The sequence below is a fragment of the Rattus norvegicus genome, chromosome X, assembly GCF_021556685.1.
Source record: "Rattus norvegicus strain SHRSP/BbbUtx chromosome X, alternate assembly SHRSP_T2T, whole genome shotgun sequence".
Lineage (NCBI taxonomy): Eukaryota > Metazoa > Chordata > Mammalia > Rodentia > Muridae > Rattus > Rattus norvegicus.
In genome coordinates, this window is record NC_141554.1 from 70,325,494 (window position 1) to 70,338,979 (window position 13,486).

The 13,486-nt window shown below is 39.0% G+C and overlaps 1 pseudogene; it reads right to left on the reverse strand.

Annotated features, from left to right (window-relative positions):
- Positions 1 to 1,164: 1,164 nt before the first annotated feature.
- On the reverse strand, positions 1,165 to 2,633 carry Etf1-ps1 (eukaryotic translation termination factor 1, pseudogene 1; annotated as a pseudogene).
- Positions 2,634 to 13,486: the final 10,853 nt, after the last annotated feature.

The window sequence follows — 13,486 nt, forward strand, 5'->3', positions numbered from 1 at the left end:
TAATATAGCTTAGACTGTTATCACAACACTACCTTTTAAACAGGGCACTCTTCCTTTCATTGATTTTTCACTGCATGCTGCTAATACTAAACTGCCTGGCATTCTAATGCTGCTTATTTGTGCCTTCTCTTCTTAATTCCTGAATACAACCTTAAATCCTGGTCTCATTTTTTTGGTCTGCTAAGAGCTAGACTTTTTCACCCATTTTTTTTGCTATCATATCATATAATCGGTAAAGTTTGCAAAACAGAAGCTTATTAATCTTAAGCTCTTAAGCTAGTGCATCCAAGATCAAGTGACCAGCATTTGTTATAAGCCTTTGCTCCTGAGAGTTATAGCAAAAAGATGAGGAGCAAGAAGGAATGACACTCTTGGTTCTGGAACAGCTTTCAAACTAGCATGTCTTCATAGAAAATGTACTCTTATGGTAATGGTAAAAATCTATTCATGAGAAAAGAACCATGATGGCCCAGAAACTTCTTAAACATCTTACATGTTAAGGCTGTTAAAATGCCAAGTATATTTCAAAATGATCTTGGAAAGTGACAGATATTCAAATGGCAGGAATAACTTTTAGTCTTATTGAGCATTACTATGTTTTTATTTATACTAAACTCTCAGTTTTCAAAGTTTGTTGTGACATGGAGTAGATTTCTTGTTCTGAATATTGGACTTGACCTACCCCTTCCTGAAAGAGAGCTAAGATAAAACATAGGCTCTAATATTTTCAAAGCATTGGCAAATTTTAGTAGCTGAGCAAAATACTGAACTCTTTTTTTCCCAATATTTCACCACATATATTTCTTCTTGTGCAGTCTAAGCTGAGAGTGCCATGTAAATGGGCCACTGTGGATACGGAAATTTAGTTATTTTCTGATCAAAGGAAGAAACAAACCAGTATGATCTCACTTCTACTGACTTCTGAAGGTTTACATCAGTTCAAGTATTTTGCTTCTATGTATGAAGGTTAAAAACATATTTTTTTTGTAAAATACAAGAGCAACCAATTTTACCATCAAGAAAAAGTAAAAACTGGAATTCTTTTAAGTTAGTCCAAAGTGGCATTTAGGGACTTAGTTGTAGGCTACTGTGCTGACACCATGACAAACCAAAGTGTAGGGTTGGGTCTGGTTTTGTTTCGCTTTTCTTTTCAGTATCTGATGCTCACCGATTAAGTTCTGGAAATGTTCCAATTGTAAGGCAGGGATCTGTTTGGATTCCACCAAGGGTATGCTCCTTGGGTTGAATGCTGGAGGGTGAGGCATGTTTTGCCGGACCCACGTCGACTACCTTGTAGTCATCAAGGTCAAAAAAATTCGTCATCTCCTCCTTGGTATTCCATTCCCTGGAAATCTACTCAGTACGGCAAGATACCTCCAATTCCACCAAATCCTTTCACAAACTGTGATCCTTCTTGTGACTTAACTGTGACAATTTCTAGTGTAGCTCCAAATTTTTTATAGTTGTTAGCAAACCATTCCAAGAGGGGCATGGTCTCTATCAGCTCATGTTCCTGTCCAGTCTTTTTGTCTGTGAAGTGAGATTTATCCTTCCTTGTTCTGGAGTTAAATAGAGAATTTTTTCCTCTTCTGTACTGTAGTGATGAAGAACGTATCTCATTATATCCATAATTTTCATAGACTATTAGAATCTCTACAGCTCCCATTTCCAAAGCCTTTAGTGTATCTTCAACTCCAACACAGTACTTGCCTGTGTCCTGGCTAATTTCATCAAAGTATCGCACTATTAATTTCTTCTCTTGAATGAACTTCACGTTGGAGAGAACTTCAGTAGAAAATTCAATAGCTTGGTTGAATCCATTTTCACCACCATAGGATATATCAACTAATTTTAAAACTTTAGATTGCAACCTCTGGTCAGACATGTCAGATTGACTTAGTTCAGTTTTAAAGTCAGCTGATCCAGCTAAAACCAAACCAGTCACATTCACTTTGTCTCCAGAAATAAACAGCTTCACAGCAGTCTCTGCTACTTTCTGAACATAGTTATGTCGCTTTTCCATTCTTAAACGGGCAAACGCAAGGCTGATTGACCTCCTCTGCCGTGTTTCTTTGGGAGATCTACAGTGAATTTGTGCAGGACTTCTCTGGTGTTTCCTTGGAGCGTGCCAAAAAGAGCACCACTGCCGTCAATCACAATAAAACCAAACTTGCTGTCATCTGAAAGTAACGCTGTAAGAGCCTCTGTATGAAAGTTGTTGCACAAATACGATGATGTGTTAATTGGTTTGAAAGGTTCAAAGTCAATGTTGACTTTCTTTTCCTTTCCTTCTTCTGTTACAGTTGTTCCACAGTAAACAACCAGACCATTTGGAGGTACTTTGTTATAATGTTTGATTCTCTGTTGTACAGATGTGATGGCTCCCAGGACTGAAAGGCGGTTTACTTGTGACTTAATGTTAGATGCAGTTCCAAACTCACCTGCTAACATTTTTGCAACTCATGAAATCTGGTCTTTGAGAGGAATGATCAGCGATATCATGCTCGTGCCATTGCCTCGGCCGCCTCCAAGCTCTTAATGAACTTCTTAATCTTCCAGATCTCCATGTTCCTATCCGCAGCACTGGGGTCGTCCGCCATCTTCTCGCCTCCTCCTCCCTAAGGGCCCAGTCCCTGTGTTAGCGGCTGCTCCTCCCCGGTGGGCTCCGCGGTGGCGGCTCTGACGTAGGACATCGGCTCCCTCTCTCCAGGCAGCTGCATGTGTCAAAATACTGAACTCTTATAGATACAGATGGTACCTTATACTTTAAAAATGCATTGAAGTGCAGGCTGACAGGAGCCTGATGTAGATCGCTCCTGAGAGACACAGCCAGAATACAGCAAATACAGAGGCGAATGCCAGCAGCAAACCACTGAACTGAGAACGGGACCCCCGTTGAAGGAATCAGAGAATGAACTCGAAGAGCTTGAAGGAGCTCGAGTCCCCTTATGAACAACAATGCCAAGCAACTAGAGCTTCCAGGGACTAAGCCACTACCTAAGGACTATACATGGACTAACCCTGGACTCTGACCTCATAGGTAGCAATGAATATTCTAGTAAGATCACCAGTGGAAGGGGAAGCCCTTGGTCCTGCTAAGACTGAACCCCCAGTGAACGTGATTGTTGGGGGGAGGGTGGCAATGGGGGGAGGATGGGGAGGGGAACACCCATAAAGAAGGGGAGGGATTAGGGGGATGTTTGCCTGGAAACCGGGAAAGGGAATAACACTCGAAATGTAAACAAGAAACACTCAAGATAATAAAAATAAAATAAAATAAAATAAAATAAAATAAATGCATTGAAGATCAGAAGGGTGAGACAAGAGATTCAAAGTCAGATATTAGTTGATAAACAACTATAATTGGCAAGATACATGCTCCACCATAGTTAGGATTTGAGTTGATATAATCTTTATGTCCAGATATCTCCCAGCATGCTCTATTACCCCAGTTAGGGTTACCATTGCCGTGATGAAACACCATGACAAAAAGCAAGTTGGAGAAGAAAGCGTTTATTTAGCTTATACTTCCATATCATAGTCCATCACTGAAGGAAGTCAGGATCTCAAACAGGAGCAAGATAGCACTGAAAGTATAGCTCTGACTATACCCACCCTTAGCAAACATGGCAACAAACCATGTGTTTGTTATGTCCCATAAGGGAACAGAATTCATTTACTTAAGCATGCAGTGTCTATGTATTAGCCAAGACACAAAAGGTTAAATATATTTTTTGCTTGGCTGCTGCAGCCTATCTGGGGCAGGTGGGAAGGCAAACACTGTGGATATGGAACACTTCTCATAGCCATGTAGGACCCCCAGTGGACGGATGGGAACACCAAGCCCACCTATAAAACTTTTAACCCAAAATTTGTCCTGTGTAATACAAAGGCAAGAACAAGGATGGAACAGAGACTGAGGAAATAGTCAACCAGTGACCTGCCCAAATTGAGGCCCATCCCATTGGCAGGCACCAATCCCTGACACTATAAGTGAAGCTATGTTGTGCTTGCAGACAGGAACCTAGCATGGCTGTTCTCTGAGAGGCTCTACCCAGCAGCTGACTGAGACAGAGTAGATATTCACAGCCAACCATTGAACTGAGGTTGGGATCCCTATGGAAGAGTTAAGGGAACGATTGAAGAAGATGAAAGGGGATGGCAACTCCACAGGAAGACCAACAGTGTCAACTAACCTGGACTCCTGGGAGCTCCCAGAGACTAAGCCACAAACCAAAGAACATACATGGGCTGGTCCATGGCCCCCAACACATATGTAGAAGGCAGTAGAAGGCTGCTTTGTCTGGCCTCAGTAGGAGAGGATGTGCCCAATCCTGCAGAGACTCGATACACCAGAGTTGGGGCATACCCAGTGGGGCACCCTCTCAGGCAAAAAAGGAACCCAGTCAGGAAGGACTGGAAGGAGGCAGCATTTGGGATGTAAATAAACAAATTAAAAATGAAAGAACTCAAACAGTGAAGAAACCTGGAGACAGAAGCTGATGCATGGGGGTATTTCTTATTGGCTTGCTCAACATGACTTGATCAACTGTTTTCTTATACAACTCAAGATGACCAGCCCAGGGATGATATCATCCTCAAAGCACTGGGCCCTCCCACATTAATCACTAATTTAAAAAAATGCCTTATAGCCAGATTTTTTTTTTTTTACTAATCTTTTTTTTTTTTTTATTAACTTCAGTATTTCTTATATACATTTCGAGTGTTATTCCCTTTCCCGGTTTCCGGGCAAACATCCCCCTCCCCCCTCCCCTTCCTTATGGGTGTTCCCCTCCCAACCCTCCCCCCATTGCCGCCCTCCCCCCATAGACTAGCCAGATTTTTATGGAGGCATGTTCTCAGTTGACATTCTTTCCTTTTAGATGACTCTAGATTGCAACAACTAGACATAAAACTAGCCAGTAGAATTATGTTCTGGGATTGAAAATGATGTAGTTATGAAAGCTGAAAAATTCAAGGAGTTTGAAATTATGAAGTCAAGTTCATGGTATAGTCACTGTATATTTTCTATGAAACTTTTCTTCATCTGATAAATATATTGACTATCTGTAGACTGAAATATGAAGAACATTGCCATGCTCCCTGAAGGAAGGAATAATATGGCTGTCTTAAATACTACTTATTTTTAGTATCCTTCTGGAACATAGTAGACTCTAAAAATTATTAACAAATATACAAATAACTAATGAGTCCATGACATATTTGTTTATTTGGTTTCTTATTCCAGAGCACCCCTCAACCCTAAATATTGCAAAATCTAGTGAATTTTATAATATATTATATGTATATTATATGTATCAAATGGATATATTCTTTATTCTTCATCTTCAACCTGTTTTCTTTTTTAGAATATACTAAAAATAACAACGCTTAACTTAAATTAATATGCCATCAATTTTTAATAAGAACCATTATTTTACTGTACTTCAAAAAAAGTCAAAACTGATTTTTATATACTTGTACCATCTCAAATCGTATTACCCTTTTACATGCTAAATGTACTACTCATATTGTTCACAACTCAGAGCATCACTTGAAGAGGAAACTACTGCTTTCTTTAGTAAGTCAGTTGTGTCGTATTGGATGATGTTTTGCTAAGGCAGACATGTGAAGGAAAGTTTTGTTGAAGTGGACACAGAAGAAGGAATGCTTGCTAAAGTATGCACATGAAAGGATCCATGATAAAGGATTCTATGCTAATGACATCCATGTATTGGTTTACCTTACACTGTCTTGTTGAAGTCCATTTGTCATGACACTATAGAGAAAGGCACATACACATACACACAGACCTCATGAGGTTCCTGTGGCTTTTTCCCCCTTTCCAGACTTGGACCAATTGGCAGAGTGATGGAAGTTGATGATACAGACTCACACAGAGTTTTGCTAAAGCAAAATAATGTGCAAGATACATGGTGAGGCAAGACCCTTGGAGGACACATGCTATTTGGAAGGAATAGGACTCAAAGGACAGTGATAGAGGCTTTGCTTGCATATATTAGTAGCTTTGTAATGCTTCTCCCTCTTGCATATTCAATACTCTCTGCCTTGTTGAGAAAGCACAGCAAAGAATGTCTCCTGGTGTCTCTGTCGGTCCTGAATCCTCCTGAATCCTTGTGTGGATTCAGCTGAGGCCTAGATGTTTCTGCTAAGTCATGCCACCTTTGCTGATATGTGTTTGCTATCCAGAAATTACCAAACTGGACAGCTGATATATTTGTAAAGTATTTGCAAGAGGATCTAGCTGCTGCTGCTGCTTTTCCCTGTAAACTGAACTGCTGATTTTCTGACACTGCAGATGGGATTTGCTCTGAAGAACAATTTCTAAACAGATCCACTTCCCCTGTATCCTTTCTTTTCCTCTAAATCTGATGGGTGGTGGGCTAGAAGTATTTATGAATCCATATTAAAGTAGGCTATGAAAAATATAATCCTACAATCACTGCTATGGTGTTTCTGGTTTAAGCTAGAAAAGAGAAGCAAATCACATCCCTTTGTTTTGCCTTACCCCCTCTTGTTTTCCATTATGAGTAATCCCCAATGTCCCATTTTGTATGCACTATGAACTCATGTTAAAATAATTTATCAAACATGCTCAGATATGTTTGCTGCTACTCTATTCACAATGGCTTGAAAATGGAAAAATTTGCATGTCCTTCAACTGATGAACATACAGTGAAAATGGGTACATATACATTATAGAATATAGGAAAGAAAGCTTTAAGGAAAATGGCAGGTAAATGGATGGAAGCAGAAGTGTTATGTTGGGAATATTTAGTGAGTTAACCTAGATACAGAAAGACAAACATCACATGTTGTCTTTCATCCATGGTTCTTAGCTCCAAATCTTCAGTTATGAGTATATTACTTCGAATATCTTCAAAAACATTGAAAATATAAAGGGAGCAAGATACAAGTGATATAAAAGGAAAAATGAACAAAAATGAGGGTAGACTTTAATTGGAGGTCAAAACAGAAGGAGTGCGTAGTAGGAGGGAGCGATAGAATTAAGTATACTTGAAAACATCATGAAGAGTATTTGCATAAAATACATATAAATGTATGTATACACACATAAACATATAATTTAAGTGAAATTATGTCACTTGTGCTGGCAATATTCCCCCAAAGAGTCATAGAATATATAGCAAATGATGTGAGAAATTGCCTTTTGATTTTTTTGGTCAAGGGAACACAAGAGATTTCCAAAATAATATGGGCTATTGTTGTTGCTTGTAGTTAATTCCCAGAGGTTGAGGGTAAGTTTGTATTGTTGAAGACATCGCGCACTTTAGACACAGAGATTGGAGAGTTTGGACTCTAGTGAATTCAAAAGAAACCTCCCTAAAGCCTAACTATTACAGTACTGGACAGTGGTGTGCAAGCTTCCAAATAATAGAAACAATGAACAGTCCTAATAAGCTGTGATGTCTACAAACCACAACAGTAAACATCATGGTGATATATCCCCAAGGGTTTAATAGTGGTACTCTACACTCAGGTTTGGTGGTACCAACAGTTGTCTAATTGTACTGAAGTACCATTCAACAGTGGCAAATCATGCCTGGTATTGTAAATATAACCAACTACCCAGGGCTGATGGATCTTGAATGAAAACATTTTCCTGCCACTTTACTAAACTAATTTCTAGTTGCATTCTAAATACTTATTCTTACTACTTTATTCTTCAAAGATACTTCTGTTTGTAACCAATGAAGACAAATACAGAAAAGAAATGCCCAAAATACAGAAAATAACTGATCATGTGCTACTCAGCCCATTTGATGCACCTACAAAATAACTCCTACATCTACATAATGCTCAGGGAACATCTTGGAATAGATTGTAGAAAGATTGTGAGATCCTGAGGGGCAGGAATTTTGCTATTAGATTGTGGTTCCTAGAAATGACAAGGAATATTCACATATGATATCTCAATTCTGGGGCTACCCAAATAAGATTTGAAGAACTATAACACCAATAATCATGCTAACATGGAAATGGATAGCTTGTAATTCTCTATCCCTATACATAGAACTACAGGTAAATAAAGAATGATGAGAGCAAGAGAAACTGCTTTCCTAGAGATAAATCCCTTAATTTATTATGCAGCATAAATTGGCCAGCTCTGAAATCATATATGTACAAGTAACAGCAAATAAACTTAGTAAGATATATTTTGAAATTTATTATGTATATTATATGTACCATATAGAGCATAATATATTATAACACCCATGGTGTGTGTTTTGTGTGTGTGTCTCTGTGTGTGTGTGCGTGTGCGTGTGTGTGTGTGTGTGTGTGTGTGTGTGTATGTGTGTTTTAAAGACAGAGGGGCCATAATTTCAGAGAGAACAAAAAGGGGCATGGTAAGAGGGTTGGAAGGAAAAAGAACAGGGTAAATAGTAAGATTATATATGCAAATTTTAAAGGAGCAAAATATTAAAACGAGAAAACAATGTGTTAGTGCTAATTCAGCAATTACATTTCTTTTTTATTAATCATTTCATTCATTTACATTTCAAGTAATATCTCCCTTCCCTGTTACCACAACCCTCCCACCCTATCTCTCCTCTCTTCCCTCCCCTTTGCCTCTATGAAGGTCCTCCTGAGCCTACCCACTCCCACCTCATCACTCTAGCCCACCGCATCACTCTAGCATCCCCTTATGCTGTGGCATCAAGCCTCCACAGGACCAAGGGCCTCCCCTCTCAGTAATGTTAGATAAGACCATTCTCTGCCACATATGTATCTGGAGTCATGGGTCCCTCCATGTGTACTTTTTTGGTTGGTGTTTTAGACCCTGGGAGCTCTGGCTTATCCAGTTAGTTGATATTGTTATTCCTATGAGGTTGCAATCCCCTCCAGCTTCTTCAGTTCTTTCCCTAGCTCTTCCACTGGGGTTCCTGGGCTCAGTCCAATGGTTGGCTGTATTTGCATCTGTATTTGTCAGGTGCTTTAGAGCCACACCGGGGCTCTTGTCAGCAAGCACTTCTTGGCAGCAATACTGTGGGGTCTGGTGTCGGATTCCTAGGTATGGCAGTCTCTGGCTGGCCTTTCCTTCAGTCTCTGTTCCGTGTTTTTTTTTTTCCTCTGTCCCTGTCTTTTCCTTTGGACAGGGACTTTTCTAGGTTAAGAATTTTGAGATGGGTGGGTGGCCCCATCTCTCAACTGGAGGCTGTACCTATTGGTTGTATCTCCCTTTTGTTGGGTATTTTGGTTAGTGTCATAACTGTTGTGTCCTGGGACCCAAAGCTCAGAGTATCCATGATACAACTCACAAACCATAAGGAACTTAAAAGGAGGCAGATTGAAGTATAGATGCTTCAATGCTACACAGATCAGGGAACAAAATAATCACAGGAACTAGAGGGAGGAAGAGGACTGGGAGTGAGAGAGGAGGGGGAGGGAAAAAACAGGGGACAGGATCAGGTATGGAAGGAGACAGGAGGGAAGTACAGAGGGCCAGAAAAGTGAATAGAAACATGTAGCAGTGGGGGATGGGGAGCTGTAGGTAGCCACTAGAAAGTCCCAGATGCCAGGGAAAGGAGAGGCTCCCAGGACCCAACAACATTTCTTAAGAATTATGTCCAGTTTCTGATTTTGGTAAGCCATTTCAATGGTAGTATCTTATCTTTGAAACAAAGGGGAAATGATTAGTTTTAGGAGAACGCGGAGGTGCTTGTGAGGTATACGATAGGCAGTTGGCTGTAATAATCTGGAGTTATGGCAAGATGACTGGACTGTGTTCTTAAAATGACTAGCCATTAGCTTCAGGCATTGGTTGAAGCTGAGTGAGGGGTGAGGTCATTCAGAGACTCAGTGTAACATAAGAATGAGAGAGGGCTACGAATATAGCTGGAACAACAACACATATATAGTGACAGTAGACAGAAAAGCATGCAGGAAAGGGTGAGGAAAAAGACAGAAATGGTAAAGGAAAATAAAAGCAATGTGGTATTTAGAGTTCAAGAGGCAACAGGGTGAAAAATAATTGCATGGGTTAGGGCAGACAAATTCTGAATAGCCCTTATTGGTCTTGTCAATGAGACTGGCACTGCCAAGATTCATGAAGAAGGCTAATGAGTAAATCAGAACTGAAGGCTTTGAAACCCTGGCTGAAAAATGTTCCTCTAAGTTTGTTGAGAAGAAAAAAGATCAAAATAAGAAATTGATGAGGGGGCAGCTTGCAAGAGATCAATATCAAGGAAAGCTTTACTTAAAAATCATTTTGTAGGCTGGGCATGATGGTACATACCTTTAATCCTAGCACTTAGGAGGCAAAGACAGGTGGAACCCTGTAAGCTTGATTTCTGTCTGATCTACATAGGGAGCTCTAGGATAGCCAGGACTATGTAATGAGACCCCGTCTCAAAGAAAGGTCATTTTGTAATTCCTTGTACATGATACATAAAGACATTTCCCATTCAAGTATATATTGGACATCTTACTCCCCATACCTTCTTACCCACCTATTCCTTCCTCATCACTATGTCTTTATTGTCCTCAAGATGGCTAGCTCTATTTCTACTTTCATAACATATGATTATCTCTATTTGCATTCATATTTCTACAAACTAAATAACTTCATTCTTCTGTATATCTGAAAATGCCATCAGGTATGCATACCATTATAGGTGTGGATATAAGGAAAGTTTTCAAATGTGTAAAAACCTAAGGGAATTCTCAATGTTTACAAAACACATATTAATGAAATTATCTTTCTATAAGGTACACTGGATTCTTCTAGGATATATTTTGCTTCTTGTAATAAAAGTTTAAGCTAAGACTGGATAGACAACCATATAGGATATCTTTTAATCAACTGTAAAATGAAATTCAGAGTCAGAATTTAGGCTTAAATCATTAATACAATATTTTTATAGCAGTCGATCAGGGTAAAGTCTTTTTGTATTTTTTTTTAATTTCTAGAATCCCATTTTGTCATTAACTTGACTGAATGATTTTGTACAAGTTATTTAACCTGTCTGTCTCATAGATTTCTTTATGTGCAAACACGTTTCATACAATTGTATTTAACATCAAAGGAAATAATGGATTTTGAGTCTTTATATCAGCATGACGTATTGTATATTGTTGCCAAGGGTTACTTAACTCTTGGGGAAGCCTCAACTCATTTCCATCAGCTATTTCATTAACACTGCTATTAACCCCATTTTATGGATGAGGCAGCTATGTCGGATACAAGCTGGGAACATTGCCTGGGATCTCAAACTAGGAACAAGCCTAGTAAATATTAGAAAGAAAGTTTGGCTCTAGAATTCTGCAAAGCCATTACAGCGTGTTATCAGTGTCCCAGGGCTTTGTTTGCTAATGCAAGCACTTACCAAACAAATGCTTTGTGAAAATCTGATGAAAGGTAAAGACCCCGTCTTCCAAAGTGCAGAAATTTGCATGTGTATGTGTTTGTATACTATTCGTTACACCACTGCCTAAAATCCTTGCAGTGTAGGTTATTCTGGAAACTCCGACGAAAATAATAATAAAACAAATAGCTCCAAAAATTAATTTCATCATTTCAAAACTGGAACACAGCCTTAAACTCTGATAAAGCTGTCCAGTTCTAGAAATTTCGGAGGTTGAGGTCCTTTTGTTACCCTCTATCTCCGCCTGCTGGACAATGCTCTAACGACAGCAGCTTTATTCTTAACGCTTACGGACATTTAATTGTCCAAGAACCTGAGCTTACTGTCTAGTGTACCGTCATCCCAAACCAGGCGTTAGTCTTTGCCAATCCCCTCGATGCTACCGCCAGTGACCCTATGATGTCTGTGGTGCAGGGTCCTTGCCATTTTAGGTTTGAATTCGAAACTGCGTCACCAGAATTTAGGAAAATAGACATAATAATTCAGCAGAGGGCGCTGGAGTACACTTTTTCTGAGGTCCTAACCATATACATAGAAATGTCAGACTGTGTTTTCTTCTTATACAGTATATATATTTCTGTAGTATGCACCTCCTCAAGTTACTTATTCTATAATTAATTTTTTGGGGGATTTCAAAATTGTAAAATGGGGATGGGTAACCAAAGCCAGAGCCATTTGTGGCCTAGCTTAAGGTATTCTTTTCTAATTCTAAGGTGTCATGCTATTCTCTGTAGTTCTTTTCTTTTCTATTTTTATTGCTTTCCAATTCAAAAAGTTGTTTTCAAAAAACTTGACCAGGAATCTAATCAGATTTCTTTTGTCAGATTGGAGGCATTGTCACAGTTTTATCTGTTATTTGACAGCCTTAAAGACCCCTCCTTGCCCACGTGAAACAACTCAGTCTGTTTCATAATAATTGCCTTCATAGTCTATTCTCTTCCCTTAATGTTCTGTATTCTTGCACTCTTCAGGAGCACACAACTCAATAGCCTGGCTCCTAGCATTAATCTAGAAGGGGGTAAGATGTCAATTTGAACATTGTAACAGCATTGTCAAACTGTCACTGATAATGCATTTGTTGTCTTTCCCTCAGTATCTGCTATGAACCCTGAGAGAAGAAAAGATGTTCAAATCTCCAGTTTCTAAAGTGCTACATGCCATTTTGTATGTACTCAGCGATTTTCTTTTATGATGCTAGAGATTGAGCCTAATGCCTTGCACATGCTAGATAAATAAATGCTCCTCCACTGAGATATCCCCACCAATTAAAAATGTTTAGTTTGAGAAATACTCTTTAAGTTTCATGGACTGATTTTGAGTTCTCTATTGTAGGGTAAGCAGGCCTTGAACTCACAATTCTCTTACTGCAACCTTCACAAAACTGGGATTACATGCATGTGCCACCAGGGCCAGCACTGTTTCCTTCTTTATTTGTAGGAGAATGTATAGGACAATCAAGACAATTCTTTTCTCAGAACCTTAATTAGCATAATGTTCCAGACAAACTCGATCGTCTTCTATTTCTCAGCCTTTGCTCTTTTCTGTGTGCAAAACAGTCAAGAGATAAACAGAGACAAAAAAAAAATGGGGTAATGAGGATGGATTTTAAAAGTTCCATTTAGCAGAAATGGTAAGTGGGTTTCTCTTAATCTCTTACGCGGCTATATAAACTCATGATTTTCCTGCTTCTTCCTCCCACATTCTGGGATCACACTTGGAAAACTTGTTTAAAGAATTCTTCTCCTGATTCTGCAATAATACTACTAAACCAGAAACAATTGGGTTCATCCTGGGTAAAAGACACTTTCTGTTCTAATTATGTTCTGTGTACTGATTCATTTACCCATCACAGTACTCTTTGGGTTAGTCCTTTATTTACATTAAAAAGACACTGAGGTAATCCACAGTTAAGCAACTTGCTTAATTACATAACTACTTAAAATTTCAGACTTAGGACTAAATGCTGATAAGCTGACTGTCGCTTAAATATATATATTTCCGGAGTTTTCTCATCACTACCATGATACTATTTTGTTTCTCTATTTTGTTTTGCATCACCACATTTCCCTTTTTTGAAT